Source organism: Ptychodera flava, chromosome 3 (genome assembly GCF_041260155.1).
Source record: "Ptychodera flava strain L36383 chromosome 3, AS_Pfla_20210202, whole genome shotgun sequence".
In the NCBI taxonomy this organism is placed as follows: domain Eukaryota; kingdom Metazoa; phylum Hemichordata; class Enteropneusta; family Ptychoderidae; genus Ptychodera; species Ptychodera flava.
Window position 1 is genome coordinate 1,760,070 of NC_091930.1, and position 15,661 is coordinate 1,775,730.

Here is a 15,661-nt window from a genome sequence, read left to right on the forward strand (position 1 = left end):
CCACAACTTCATGTCACAAGCTATTCTTTTTTGTCCTATTGCAGAAAAGTTGATATTGTAATTTCATATTCTGATTCAGCTTATTGCTTGTTCACAGTATCGTATTATTTTAGTTTTTAAAATGTTAATAATTGTTATGCCATAATAATTGTCACCTTGGTAAATATTCTAGCATTGAAAAGGGGATTTGGGAAAGTCATTCATAAATGAATTTAGGGGAAGGTACTATTTCTCTTGCAAAAGTTTTGGAATATCACCATTTTCCATGCACCAAGTTTTTGAATCGTTCAAGCCTAGTCCTCATATAGCGTATAATTTACTTTATCTTTTAGAAATACATGGATATCAATACACTTTTCAAAATTTCAGAGCCCTTACAACAAAAAGTCAATGCCTTTCATTTTGTTTAATAACTTCATCTTTGCACAACATTTCTATAAAATGGGATGAGCTTTTTGAGAAATTGTTAAAAGAGAAAACAGGTAAGTAGAATGACAAAAAGGCAGATCGATGGCAGTACTGTGGAGATGAAGTTATGTTTTCACGAGAGATTTTTAACATCATAAGTAGATCCGTTTCTGTATAAGTATCAATTGGGATCAAAGGTATGATTGTAATACAATTCATCACTCTTCAGACCACTCAAACATACCTTATCGCCTATACCGATAAGTACCGTGTTACTCCGTCCATGATACTGCATGCGATAATATTCGGCAGCTGCCTTGAATTCCTTTCTCACCAATAAACAATATTTAGTGTCGCTTTAAAGGCTTGCGCGTAAGCCTTCGTGTGTCCGTCAACAATTTTATCATCAGGTTGGCGTTGACCTGACGTCTTAGTCGTGTGCATCACGGACCTTCTTTCGGACTTGTAGATAAATAATGACAGCAAAAATCTGAAAAGCACATCTAATGTACTGTTTGAATAAGACTTAGCGCACGGCAGCAAATATTAAATGCATTTCAAAATACAAAACGCCCCCAAAACTCTCAGTCAAAGTGCAATATCATCGTTCGGGCAGCACGGTTTAGTGTAGTCGCTGATTAAACAAATAAAATATACACAATTAGCCAGCAATGTTGACAACGTGTCTGATTGAATTATGCATCGGCGTATTGATTTTCATGCCAGCGATTGTTCCATCACGTTGTACTCGGTTATTATCCGATAGTAAATGCCAAATACTACAAATTACCGACACAATGAAAGATTCAAAATTGCTATCACCATCAAGAATGAATTATGGTATTTAAATCTATTCTCCAATAGATCTAGAAAAAAAACAGGTTCAAACTACCTGCTCGTAAGAGTTTTAATCCTGCTGCTGCTATTTCTGAAGAAATGCTCATAAAGAAACATTTGCATACAAATATTTTGAATTGTTAGTTATGTCAAGAGCGAGCCGAGGGATTAGTGGCAAAATATTTTTTTTAAATGTTGTGAAGGATAGCCAAAGTTTAACTCGTTTCGTTATAGTAGTCGTCCCTCCGAATAGCTATGACACTAAAAGCTGGTAGGCGTTTGCTGTCGGACATAGAGGGCATAAAGGTCACATTAAGCGTTAACGTCCATGATGCCGGCGACCCAATTTTATAATATTAGCCACTTCAGGCAGTTAGAAGAGAGAACAAAACGTGCGCACCTTGTCCAGTTGACAGAGTTTAATCTTAGCATCAGATTGTACAGATATGTCGTTTCTTAAGATTACACATGTGAGATCTTGCAGTGGCCAATATTTTGAGGAAAAGGGAGACAATCACTCTAACCTCTTTTTAAATTAACGCTAGACTTGATGAAAGTCGGTGAATGTAAAACAAAATGGGGATAATAATTACTGTAGCATTTACATATTGAGTGAGAGTGTAGGGAGAGTGCAAAAAACGGCTGGATGTATTTAGCTATATGCACGAAGGACTCAGTTGTGCCTGGCATTTGTGCCTCTACGAAGCTGACTTAGCTCTGAGATCAAAGGGTAAAGCAGGCAATGCTCCGATGACAATTTATGTTAAAATGCATTCCTCATAAACCACAACTCAGTATTACAAGTTATGGATGTGGTATAGGCAATCAATCAAAACGAGGAATAGGTCATTTTTCTTTACCTTTGTTGACCTATTTGACAAGGAGCATGGTACTGATAAGGGGTATACAAACTTGCCAAGAATTCTTCTCTCGCCAACATAAAACGCTATAATTAGACTGGAACTCATTATTTGCATATAAGCATTCATGGTCGATATTATTTTCCATGTTGCTACATTATATTGTTTGTCCACAGTGTACCGACGGACTCATCAAAACATGCAAATGTTCATATTTGCATAATACATGTTGCTGGATGTCTTACTAGGCCTAATTAAATGTAACTATCGTTTATTTCACAACGTCAATAACTAGTATTTGTATTTCCTAAGACATAACAAAACGGCTGTGCAACACACTGGCAGTTTCGTGGTGTACGCTAAATCTGTAATCCTCACTGTGAACGATAAATTCGCTCAGCTGGGGAAATGCGGTGGTGCCATAGACCAGTATATAAATATACTGCCTTTCCTCAAATGCTTTGAAATAATAAGGTCAATATATTGTCTTTTTAAATTCTTTCTCACCAAGGTCTTATATTTGGAAGAATATAGTTAGCTTAACAGTACTATGCCTGAAACACAAACTTGAGTTCCCCTTTACGATTGTTCTCGTGTTCTCGCCCTTCGCCTAGCCGTACAGACATCCTTTCTTGTAAAGAAGCCCTATAGTATAATTCGTCTCGAACCACATCATTATTGTTGTTTGTATCCTTCAGTCACGCGCGATGTTCAGATCTAAAACTGATGGAATTGTTCTATATTTATACTGCCATGCTTTTCTATTGTAATTGAAAGGAATCATGTTTTGTTTTGTTTTGTTTGTTTTTGTTTGTTGGGTTTCGTTTTGGGTTTTTTTTTGCTCGAGGACGAACACCTCTTGCAGATCCTTTAATTTACCCCAGGGAAATTAAGGTATATTATAGCATTGGCCGATAGCTTTCTATTGATTGATCTCTGATTGAAAAACAAGCAAATTGAAATTTGACTTAAATGTCAGCTTCAGTTAGGTTTTATTTTCATTTTTGACCATAAGTAATACCTCATCCTCGTCAACAGTCACAAAAACAGCTTGTAGTCAATGCTATTGCTTGACTTTTCACACTTTTATGATTTATAAATATACTTATCAATTGTTATACAATACAGGTTACACCGATTACGCTGCCGACACAGCCATAGTAGTTAAAAAAGTAACGAACGGTCGTTGTTTAGTCTTTCGTCATGGGCATCGCTATTATCTGAGAAACGCTGGATCTGGGTTTGTTTCATATGTGTATGCGCAACACCACCAACGCACAGACGACGGACGCAATATGCCGCACAATGAAGGGTCTCACGATAATTTTCTTAGTCGCAACATTTGAAAGATTTATGAGTGTCAATGCAGAGATCCCTTTATCACAAGAGTACAGTAACTGGTCATTGTAAATCATTTTGTAAGCACGATATCATAAAACACATTTTGTTTAAACTAAAACTAAACATACAAGCCAAAAAATAAACGTAGAGCTTGTGCCTTAAAAGTTCAATAAGTACTCTGAGCAATTTATTTTGGCAAAGTAGCGATGTTAATATCACCTTGACTGTCCTGCTGAAACGTATTTAAATTGAATGCATGGTAGTATCATTGAGAGTTCTACTTTTATCGAGAATACATAAATTATTTTTATTACTTGCAGATCCACCTTTTATAGAGACGTGTCCAAAGTATCCCATCAGGTTATATATGAACAAAATCCTCAGTAGGACTGGTACATGTTCATGATAAGCATACTGTACAAGTATATTCACTGGAGTCCGATATTTTTCAAGGAATTCACCAGATTTCATCAGCACCATGTCGAGTACACAGCCCAATAGTAGAAGGAAAAGCACTGGCAGTAGCGACAGTGTCAGTGGTGAGCAGTACACGGACGGTGACAGTCAGCAAATTGCTGCTGAAACCGACACCGCCATTGCGAATGTTCGCGCCATGGGTCCGTCTGCATTTGCAACGGGTCACCTGCCCGACGACAAGAACAACGACGCAGCTGGGCAAGAGAGCGATCATCATAGTGGTAACTTCGCCCATTCTTCTTCTCCTTCAAGCCCAAGTAATAAGCTAAGGTAAGTTAGTGCTGTGCCGTTTTATTGTGCGTAAGAGGACTCTTTGGGAGGACTAAAATATTTATGAACTGGGATCATAGATTTGAACATGATGTAGCGATTATTTTTATCGCAGTCAAATTGACAATTCACAGTGCGTTGTGCCCGTCGGTTGAACAATGTCTTTGTAACATTTTGGACTATCTTTCACGTATTTTACTTCAAACATCACACCTGAACTTCACCAGACAATGTTGATAGATCGTATTAGTGCAGATTCTCCACCAGTTGAAGGCTCAGTATTATAAGCTATGCTTGACCTTGTTAAACACAATTTTAATGTTCAACCGTAGTGCGCAGTGCAGTTAGGCTGCAAATGAATCACAATGAATAGTAGAATACCATGATTTTTTGGACTATTACCTCTTGACATTTACTCGACGGTTTCGAGGCCCTGCGTATCAACGGTGCTTCATTTGGAAGGAGTGACATAAAACAGTTGACAAAAGTATTTTCGCTTTGTCTGCACTGTTAAAAATCGTATATAAATTTATTTATTAAGGAGACATGTCGCAAAGATGGCCAATGATACTGAAATTCATCTGGTTACTCTGTAATGGCATCTTTTAAAACGGAACAGTTCTCACACACCAACTGAGAATGGTATTCATCTGTGTGATGTTGGCGATGTTTACATAAAGCATCTTGAGTAGGTCGGGTGATATGGATGGGTAAAAGTCCACCACATCAAATACAATAAACGAGTGAAGTGCCTTGTCATTGATGTTGTTGTACCACTTCAGAACCGATGCGGTGTTCTTCCATTGGTTGACGCCTGTCGCTTCTATAACTTTTTTATTTATGCGGTCTAGTAATTGTTTGCTGATTTTGCCGATTTCAGATTTGGCTGGGTTGATGAGGCGGCACGCAGGGTTGTTTCTGAAGTTGGGTTTATGATCTTTTAGTGTTATAAATGCTTCTCTTTTTGCTGTTGTGTTGATTCTGTCGTCGAGGCTCAACCTTGCGGCAATGTGAGCAGAATCTGTTTCAATCGATGTGACTGTTACCTGGTCAACTTTCTTGTAAGATTTTGTGATGTTCTTGGTAAGAAGCTTGTTGTATGTTGGTACATCCATCTTGTAAAAATTGTTTGTCTTATCCGCTGGTATTAGGAGGTCTTGAGACATCTTAATTTTCCTAATGTCTGCTGATAATTGTCTTTGGAAGCGACAATTGGTATCGCGGAACGTTATGTTTTCAATCATCTTGAGTAACCTGCTTTCAAAGTTTGCCATTTCTGGAATTTGTGGTGGCGTCTTTTTTGAGTTGAAACCATAGGTTTCCTTCTGAACGGCTCGAATATCTGGGTTAAGGAAGAAGTATGCTTTCCATCTCATGCGTCTACATAGGTGTTCAGTCTTTTCAATCAGTTTTCTGTTGTACTCACGTTCTGTTGGCAGCGCGATGTTCTTTGTTGAATAGTCAAAGCCAGTTGGTTCCATATCAGTAATAGTTGCAGAGAGTGCTCGACACGAAAGGAGCGTAAAGATAATATGAAAGTTCATTGCAAGTATTGCTGGCAGAGTGCTCGATGGTGCGAATCCAGAGCAAAATAGTGTAGTGTTAACGGGAACTAAGGCAGTTTCAAGGTAGGCGTTGTATTACTGGTCAGTTTCGTGTAGGTAGAACCTACACTCATCAGATACCATAGCCTATTGAACAAGAACGCGGTGCTCAACAGAAATTATGCGTTGTACTGGACTGAATATGCAAATGAGCCTGGAGTTGAATAGCAGTGTAAAAAAGAATGGGGAGTGACAGGTGGTGATGATTTGTCTGTCTCATGAATAACAGTCAGGTAACAAAATTCTTGAGAAGAAATTTGCTGGAGTGGCGACATGTGTTAACGAGTTCATTGCGTTTGTTAAGGGTGGCCAATTGGGGTTTGCATATTATAAAGTATTTCTCCCAAAGACATAAATTGCATCTGTTGCTGATGGGGCTGTAGGGTTTGGCTTGTTTGAGGATTTTCCATGTGATGTTGTAATTGATGTTTTTTTCCTTTAATGTCCATATGTATTTACTGAGTTCTGTGCTATTCTTTTGGCTGGGTTTTTGAAGGATGCTTTGTGGCTGTTAAATCGGGTTTTGAAAGTGCCGGCAGTGAGACCTACATTTGTCTGATTTGGTTTGCTGTCCGGGGATGAGACTGTGGCTTGATAAATGACGGATTCGGATAGGCAGTGTCCAGACATGGGGCATGATGACCGCACTTGGCAGTTGCATGGTCTTTTCGCACTGTTATCTGTTTTATTAGAGGAGATGATTGTTTTGTTGTGGCCCTGGATAGATTGTGCTGTATTGCTCATGGTGCTGTAACTGATTTTAATGGTGTTCCGGTTGAATATCTTGTGGAGGGCGTGGTCTTTGGTGAATTCTTCTTTGATTATTTTCAGGAACTCTTTTCCGACGTTGGTGGCCACGTTTTTGCTGTATGGCGGGTTGTACCAGATTATGTTTCTGTTGCGGTTTCTTTTGTTGGCTTGTGGTTGTGTTGATGGTGGCGAAAACTGGAGTTTGTGCTTATATCCACTATTGTTAATGGCTTGTTGGTAGAGTGGGGCGGCTGCGTTGAAGGACTCTTCATCACAGGAGATTTCTGCGAGGCGTTTGTTGATTGATGCTGGAATGCTAATTCCATCGTCGCCTATTAGAAAATTCAAGGACAGGGGTGAAACACCTGATGCTGATTGGCTGTACCAGCACAAATATTACTTTCCGAACTTGAGTGAGTTGGCCAATAACAGATATGTTTTTGCATTTGGAATGATAAACTATTCAACGAAGAACATCGCGCTGCCAACAGAACGTGAGTACAACAGAAAACTGATTGAGAAGACTGAACACCTTTGTAGACGCATGAGATGGAAAGCATACTTCTTCCTTAACCCATTCTTTTTTACACTGCCATTCAACTCCAGGCTCATTTGCATATTCAGTCCAGTACAACGCATAATTTCTGTTGAGCACCAGCGTTCTTGTTCAATAGGCTATGGTATCTGATGAGTGTAGGTTCTACCTACACAAAACTGACCAGTAATACAACGCCTACCTTGAAACTGCCTTAGTTCCCGTTAACACTATATATATATATATATATATATATATATATATATATATATATATATATATATATATATATATATATATATATATATATATATATATATATATATATATATATTATATATATATATATATATAAACACACATACTGATGTCATAATCAGAAAGTATATTGCGCGGTGCTAACAGCAGAGATTTATAAATAATAACACAAATTGCAAGTTCAAATATAATATCTGTTACGTTTCATAAGTTTCATGCATCTTGCAATCTTATGACACACGACCAGAACTAAAATAGCATTAGATCTGATGTTAGCTCATGGACAATAATCGACAAAGCATTAAGGTACCTTACATAAAGTTACGGATGTAATCTTTGTAGATCAGAAAAGCTGCATATTGTGAATGCTGATAAATCTTCGTTGGCGACGAAAGGCTCCAAGTTGGTTTTGAATGTCATCATCAAGACAAATGTTATATATCAATGTCAACGCTACCCAGAAATATTATATATAATGATACCTTCAAACAAAATATATATGAGAGTGTACTGCCATAAGGATATTTTATTTCTGTCTGTCTGAAGATTGCAGAATGCATGGAACTCAAGAAACAGACGCTATCACTTTGTACTTACAGTAATTTGTGTCATATATACAGATACATTAAATGTATGTTTATGTTGTTCTGTCACATTTATCACACAGCAGAAAAGACATGGGAAATAAGGCTTTGATAGTGAGTCACAGCTGGGGCGGTCCAATACAGGGAGGAGTGACTGATGCACTTCATCTGTTAATACGTCTACTTCGAGAATTAAGGATATCTGTTTATTCCACTGCACTAACAGCTACTGCAGAAGAAATACAAGAGGCCAGAAAATACGGAGTTGAGCTAATTCCACCGTCGCCTATTAGAAAATTCAAGGACAGGGGTGAAACACCTGATGCTGATTGGCTGTACCAGCACAAATATTACTTTCCGAACTTGAGTGAGTTGGCCAATGTCAGATATGTATTCGGATTTGGAATGATAACGTCGGAGGCCGCTTTCGAAATTGAAAGAGATCTGTTTCCTGAAGCAGCTTTCTACCTGATAAATTTGTTCGACAAGGACGTCATTACCCCTATAATTGCCAACTGTTTTGATTCAGATATCCGAATTCGACGAGAGAACGTGCTTAAAGAAGGCCAGAATTCAACCTCTGTCTTTTCTGTTGGAGGCAGTATTTTCAGAAAGTACAAAATTTGTATCGCAAAGATCCCAGCATCAAACACTATAAATTGTCTCCGATGGTGGATGACAGCCATTTCCAGATTCCTTCTCGGCAGCCTGACGATGAAGATGAATTCCAAATTCTTTCTGTGTTCCAAGAGCATGAACTAGATGATCTGACTCGCGACAGTGGTGTAGTGAAGGCAATGAATGCAGTTGCAAAGTCGTTCCAAGACCACTATAAACCACCGATAAAGTGGAAAATTCTTGGAGTACCAAAGCGTCGCGAATCCGATCTTAGGAAACAGATAAATCCACATGCTGCGTTAGATGTCGTGTTTGCTCGCATGCCATCGGCTGAACACTTGGAAGATGAGCTTTGTCAATCCCATCTTGTATTGATTCACCCATACTCTGTACATTATGTCAATCTGACACTTGCAGCAATGTCTGCTGCTGTTCCTGTCATAGTTCCTCGGCGATCCCAAAGCCATGAGCTGATTAGGGTGCATATGGATGAACATGAAGAACGACTTGTCGTGGAAATGAGTGCCTCAGATACTTTGCGAAGCGTATCATGGACTTTCTCTGTAACTACAAAACCACTCTGAAAGGGCAGCTGACATCAGATGTGCAATAAAAAGCCAGGTGACACAGAAACTCGAGAATGTAAACGATGACTTCTTGAGCGTGGTAAAGGCAGAAAAAGAAAAATTCTCACCTGATAGAAAAACAGGTACATTTCTCTAACATATTTCATAAAAATACATACATACATACATACATACATACATACATACATACATACATACATACATACATACATACATACATACATACATATATACATACCTACATACATGCATACATACATACATACTGACTTTTTCTGCTTAACTGTTTACTGTACGAATTGTATCTTTCTATATGCTTTGCATGTCTTTTTTGATGTTACCCCTAAATGATCCTGTATCTCACCCTTTATGGCGTGTGTAACCTGTTCACATACCAGTATCAATCCTTCTATCCTTTGTACATGACTGTAAAAAGTGTTATTTTTTGTCAACAACTGATACTGTTCAAAAACTATGCTTTTAGACAAGTGCCCCGTGAAAATTGTCGACGGCTTATTTTTAGTGTTATTGCATTTTTTACTGCAGCTGAGAGTATCCAAGTCACTGTGGAAGTTCAAGGGGGTACTCCAGGCAACGGTCAGGATATGGCCGGAGTAGAGAGACAATTATTCGACACTCGAGAGCAAGCTGAAGTCCATGAAGCAATGAGACGGGCACTGGAAGATGTTGAACCTGACATCGAGGTAAGCGATCCAGAAGAAGGCTCCATCAGGTACAACGTAAAGTGTAAAACATCGAAAGCACTGCAAGGTTTGTGGCGACGCTACCAAAGTGGTGAATTGCGTAAGATAGTCCAGGAGACCTTGATCACACCAGACGTGTTACGTAAAGTGAACGCCATTTGCATCAGGATGAGAGTCGTCATCGATTACAGTGAATACAGACAAGCTCTCCAACGACTGACATCTCGAGAAAATCAAGGTAAACACCATCAAAAATGCTGCAGCAGCGATGTACAATGTCTGTCTTTCTGTTTTGATTTAATAACGAGTCACACTATATGGAACACGTATATCCGTGTCAATAGGCTACGCATATCCTGTAGGGTGAACTTTAATAAAAACTATAAACATTAAAATTGTGCCATTAATGAAATGTCTCCCGATTGGTGTGCTGTCACAAGACTGAATCAAACGTTTGACCTGTAGATGCCAAAATATATCTACGTGTCGATTAATATTCACGAACAGCCCAACCAAGCACGCACTACTTTACTGCAACGCGTAGCTAGGTAAAATTGTCAGAGGATAACACCCTGGAAAGTGTGGACATGTGCGTATTCTATCAATGACCGTACTTTGATAATGCTACTAGTTTCAAATATTGTTTCAATGTTTTGCTTTGACCAAACTTTTCCCAAATGTAAGCGACATATTTTGCAAAGTGGTAAAACATGTGTACTACCAGTTCTTTTTGCGGTGTAAACTCACTTAAGTATATTCACTCTTGCCATTGCTGCTATGTTTTTGATATGGAGGAAAATACGCGGCCGGTTCCCCCATCGCACTACATCAAATTCTTAGAGACCGACAAGCAAGAGCTTATCGCCCAGGAGAGAAAGGAAAATACAGTGTATTCCACTAATTACGCTGTAAACCAGTTAATAAGTGGCTGCGTACTATGCGACCTTCAGAAACACGACAGATATTCGAAATTCAGCCAGATATCCTTGACAGCTATCTCGGATATTTTTATGTGGGTGTCTGTCAAAAAGACGGTTCTGAGTACGAACCAGACTTGCATACGACCTAACAGCATGAGCTAGATTACTTTCTTGATGAGAATTTTTTCAAATTTGGTAAGAATTATTTCAAATTCTCGATCGGCCGCGATAAGAATTTAGCAATTGGCAGGCAACTTTGAGAGTAAAACGTGCGAAATTAAAGAGTCAGTGCAAGGGCAACAAACCAAATGCAGCAGCCAAAGAATCGACGGACCGCGAGGGGGAGCTTATTTGACATAGGCGTGAAAAGCACACACAACCCCGAAGCACTGCTATTTTTCATGTGGCTAAATAACCAAAAACACTTTCGGGTTCAGAGGCAGTCAAGAGAGCAGACTAATGCTATGAGGAGACATAGTCTTGAAGCGTATGGCTGACGATACCGAATTCTTAGAATTCAACGAATGGGAAAATAAGACAAGATCTTCCACGGACAGTGAACAAACAACCTAGGGCCTATCGACGGAAAGCTTTTGCTATTCCTGATGGCTTGTCGACTGCCATATCATCAACCAACAATACTTCTACCTGGCGATAAATTATAACCAGAAACGCCATTTGGGTCAAGCACCAACCGATGGGAGCAAACAGACACTATCCTAAGTGTGATCTGTAAGAAAGCTGGCACTGAGGGTAAAATACAAACTGCATTATGAATCGAACAACCATCAGACGTTAGCATGACAATTGAATCCCCCAACAAAATTTATGCAGTTCCTCGTCACCGGAACGTGCAAAGCAATAATAATAAGCAATAATGTATTGTGACAAGTTTGCGGCAAATTTTAGGTCTATTATTCAATAATCTGTGAAAAGGGTCATTGAATAGTCTTAAATCTATGTACCTAATCAGGAATCCCACAATCCTCACTGATTTTTACGAAAAGTTAGCTTTACTGAATCAAATGCACGAGGCGAGCACACGTCAGACCTGCACGGTTATAAAGACTGAACACATCATGTACATGACTATTTGCATAATTATTCGTGAGTAACAGAGAGATGGATGATACAGGCTAATTTGCATAATGATTTGTTGACTGATCTGCTAGTAGTGGCTTGAGTAATTCCTTCTTCAAACAATGCTTTGTTATGTTACGTCCTGTATTAAACCATCTTTAGCTCCATGAATAAATTTTGCTTCCGAGTAACTCAAATCTGATCGCTAGCGCTGCACGCCAACAACACAGAGACGACCTGCTCTTAAAACGAATGTTCCATAATCAGACCATGCCAAGAAAGCGCGAAGCAACATTTCCTTTTGATGAAGAGAAAAGGTCATTGACGGAAAGTGATCGATAAGGGCTCGTACTACAAACTATTTCCATGCAACCAACAACCCGAGAGGATTTACTACCTCCTCGCCACAGAACCGTTCATCCCGTTTTGGCTTTTTATTTGACACAAGTTTATCGTTGGCAATAGCCGCCGACACGGAATAAAGTTTAAAAGCTTCGCCGAAACGGCATAAGCAAAGTCACACAAAATGCACATAAAAGTACAGAAAGCAGAGGTCACACTTACGAATATGACTGGTCAATCAGTTACTAATTGTTTGAAAAAAATAATTACAACTCGAAACAGAGATGCCTAAACGGCTTTGGTCACGGTACCTGAACGAATCAAGCCGAAATCGAGAGGCCGAAAAGACTTAGTGACGAAACGACCAGTTACCAATTTTTTTATCTCAGCTTTATTTCCTTTGGCATGGTAGCAGTCATTGTGATTCTGTTTAAAGTTTTAACTTTCTTGAGGGTAAAATAATGTATTGCGACAGTAAATATTCATTCAACTAGCTGGGCCGGGGCTGGGAACTAGTACTACACATATCAAGAAAACTTCATCGATGAAGTGACAAAAGCAGTATTGTTCGCTGTCATTTTTAAGGTAGAATTTTGATCAAGTGTGAAACGCCACGATCAGTTGATGGGATTAGGCCTGGATCACAGACCTGTCGCAACTCTAAATATGATGTATCCTCCTGTAATGAGATGAAACTACTAACACGGTGCATCGGAAATGAGAGATCTCGTGGCGGGCTTTGTCGACCAGGCAAAATATCCACCTCGACCATCTTTGCCGCCTCGACTGATAAGATTATAGGTTTATTTCTTGACTTTTTTGACTGGAAGAAAATTCCATCGCCTTCATTGCATTCTTTGTGAGGTATTTTCAAAAATACATTCGAACTTCACTCGAATGATACGTACAAAGTAAGTATTAATTTACGAGACTTTCCTCCCTTCTTTCAGAGTTGATACAAAATGGCAGTGAATTAATTTCGAACATTTGAAGCATATAAAAATTGTGCAGCTCGATCACGTGACATCGCGCCACATACATAATCTAGTACAGATGTCAACGTGATGTCTGTGTGCATGTTTCAGGCACAGAATGTATGGAAATGTACCCGTCCAGTGTGATCGAACAACAGAACTCTGGCATATCACAAACAGCAGATTCGGATAATGAAATGACTAATGTAAATGAATAAAGTAAAAATGTGCCTGGAGGATCTACTAAAAATACAGAAAGTTGCTTCCTGTCGGTAAAATCTAAAAAAATTCAAGATTTTAAAGATTTTTGCAGATTTTTTTTTACGCATTTGTCTTCTTATTTTTTATTTTGCAAACTAGTTTGAAAGATTTTTTTTCCAAACTTTCTGCTCTGAAATTTTTTTTCTGTTTTTGACCACCCCCTCCCAAGATCTAATGGTCCGTCCCTTAGTTTCACCGTCTTAACGGTCCTTCACTTTCGACGACATGATGGCTGCCATGCTACTGCACTTAGTAATTTTTAGCTACGTAGGCACATTGCGCGAAGTCCGGTCCAAAACTCTTTCGTTAGCTGCATGACTAATCATGGTGTGCATGCGGAACGTTGTGTGAGCTATTTCGTTGCAATTTTATTCATTACTGTACGTGTTAGAAATAGGATCTCCTGACATATAAGGCCACGTTAGCATCACTTCTCATGTTGTATGCTGTGCACCGCGCAATCAGAAAAATTGTGACGTCATATGCAATTTTTGATTTGCAAGATTGGCTAATTTATGCAAAACTCATCATCGCGCATTTGCGATTTGACGAGCCGGCAGCGGAAACACTGCCATAAGGAGTACAACCGGTAGGTCCACTGCTCCTGTTGGGTTTTCTAAGCCCACTGTTTCTTATCGTTCGCGTTCTCTCCTTCTACTTGGTCGCTTTTCTGCACATATTTCCCGCTGACGCATCAGTTTTCAGCTTTACCATCTTGTAAAAAGTCAGTTACTTACATGTAGCGGTGAAGTAATAGGCTTAGCCTGATAACATGATGTCCGCAATGTTTGTTGGAAGGGCTCCAGTCTGAATAAGGTAAGCCAAGACCGTCCATACAAAGACCGTCGATGTATATTTCGTAACATATGTTGTGCTCTGTTCGCTGTAAGTGAAAACAGAAGACTGCAAAATACTTAAGCAATAACCCCCGCCGCAAAAGAGTATACACGAGATTTTGGTACAATGCGCGACATATGGCACGAGCAGATAGGCGAGTGCTATACGATGCGAATTGTACCAAAATCGAGTGCATACCCGACTGCAACGGGGGTTATTGATAAATATGATATCAACTTGTGTGTCTTTGTTGTCTAAAGTTGTGTACTTTCACCACTTTAAATCCCAAATGCAGAAAACGGACGTATGAGAGATCGAACGTCGGAAATTCAGCGCCCGAGACCGAGCATTTTTATAAGTTTGGATTACATTGACAACAGACGCACACAGTATCCTACGATAACATACGCATTACGTTCATCAACATTGCATTTTATTCACATGCAACGCGAACACTAACTTGCGACCTGCTGCAGACACAGAAAATGGGTCAAGAGTTCAAATCACAAAGAAAAGTAACTTTGCCAAAGAATATCTGACATACCGTTACTGTGAGGAAGTGTCAATTTATTTGTGTATGAACAAATAGTAGCTTCATTTTATAAGCTATAAAGAGCTGTTTAACTGAATCAAGTAAAAATGCACTGTGCGCCGTTGCCCTAATGCAATGGGTTGTGTACATCAGACCCAAATGTGCTGCTTTAGAGGAGTCTTTCGTCCTTGACCCCAACATATTTTCACAAAGAGGTGAGTTACAAACCCATAGTTTTATCTCTGTAGAGTTACAGACCCATACTTTTATCTGTGTATCGAAATTCGGACTTCGGTCTTTGAAACAAAGCAGACTGTTTTCGAATTAAGTTTAGATCGGTACGTTCAAATGCACGGAAAATGTGCTTTAGGGTCCCTTTTAGCACTGCTAAAACAGTATTTTAGCATCGGTGGAATAAGCTCTTGTCCAATCAGAATGGCGCATGGTAGCATGATATAATATAATAAAGTTTTTACGATTCACAGAGATTGCCTTTCCGGTTTTTTTTCAAATGTTCAACTCCTCTGGTCGGTTATATCGTCATGCTATGTAATCTGTCACCAACGGGGTAATGGTTTTCGGGTTTTTTCTTATGAGCGCTAAAAGGTCACCAAAAACCTTTTGGGCATTTTTCTCAAAATTGCCTAGAACTTTGATGTTGTCTTTACAACCATAGGGCATTGCGGTACAACATCAAAGATATAGGCAATCTCTCAAGTCCTGGTTGTTCAGAAGTGAATGTGATGGGCCTATTTGAGTCTTCTGTCCGTAGAAGACGTAGTCATGGACATAGACGTTACCAACGGCCTAAATTAAACACATCTATCTCAAACTGCCATGACAAATTTCATGAAATGCTTCTATTTTGACTGAAGCCTTTAG

General features: G+C 39.2%; 2 protein-coding genes and 1 long non-coding RNA gene across 3 annotated transcripts in view; all 3 read left to right on the plus strand.

Moving 5' to 3' along the window:
* LOC139124542 (uncharacterized) overlaps positions 1–4,192 on the plus strand; it is a 37,722-nt gene extending 33,530 nt beyond the window's left edge. The window contains exon 2 of the long non-coding RNA XR_011549949.1: positions 3,767–4,192. This is a non-coding gene — a long non-coding RNA (uncharacterized lncRNA). The remainder of the gene's footprint in view (positions 1–3,766) is intronic.
* The window catches only part of LOC139129418 (uncharacterized), a 304,872-nt gene that overhangs the window by 132,663 nt on the left and 156,548 nt on the right, over positions 1–15,661 (plus strand). The window lies entirely within an intron of this gene.
* Positions 1–15,661, plus strand: part of LOC139129421 (E3 ubiquitin-protein ligase TRIM71-like) — a 195,313-nt gene that overhangs the window by 119,740 nt on the left and 59,912 nt on the right. The gene's annotated exons all lie outside the window — the stretch shown is intronic.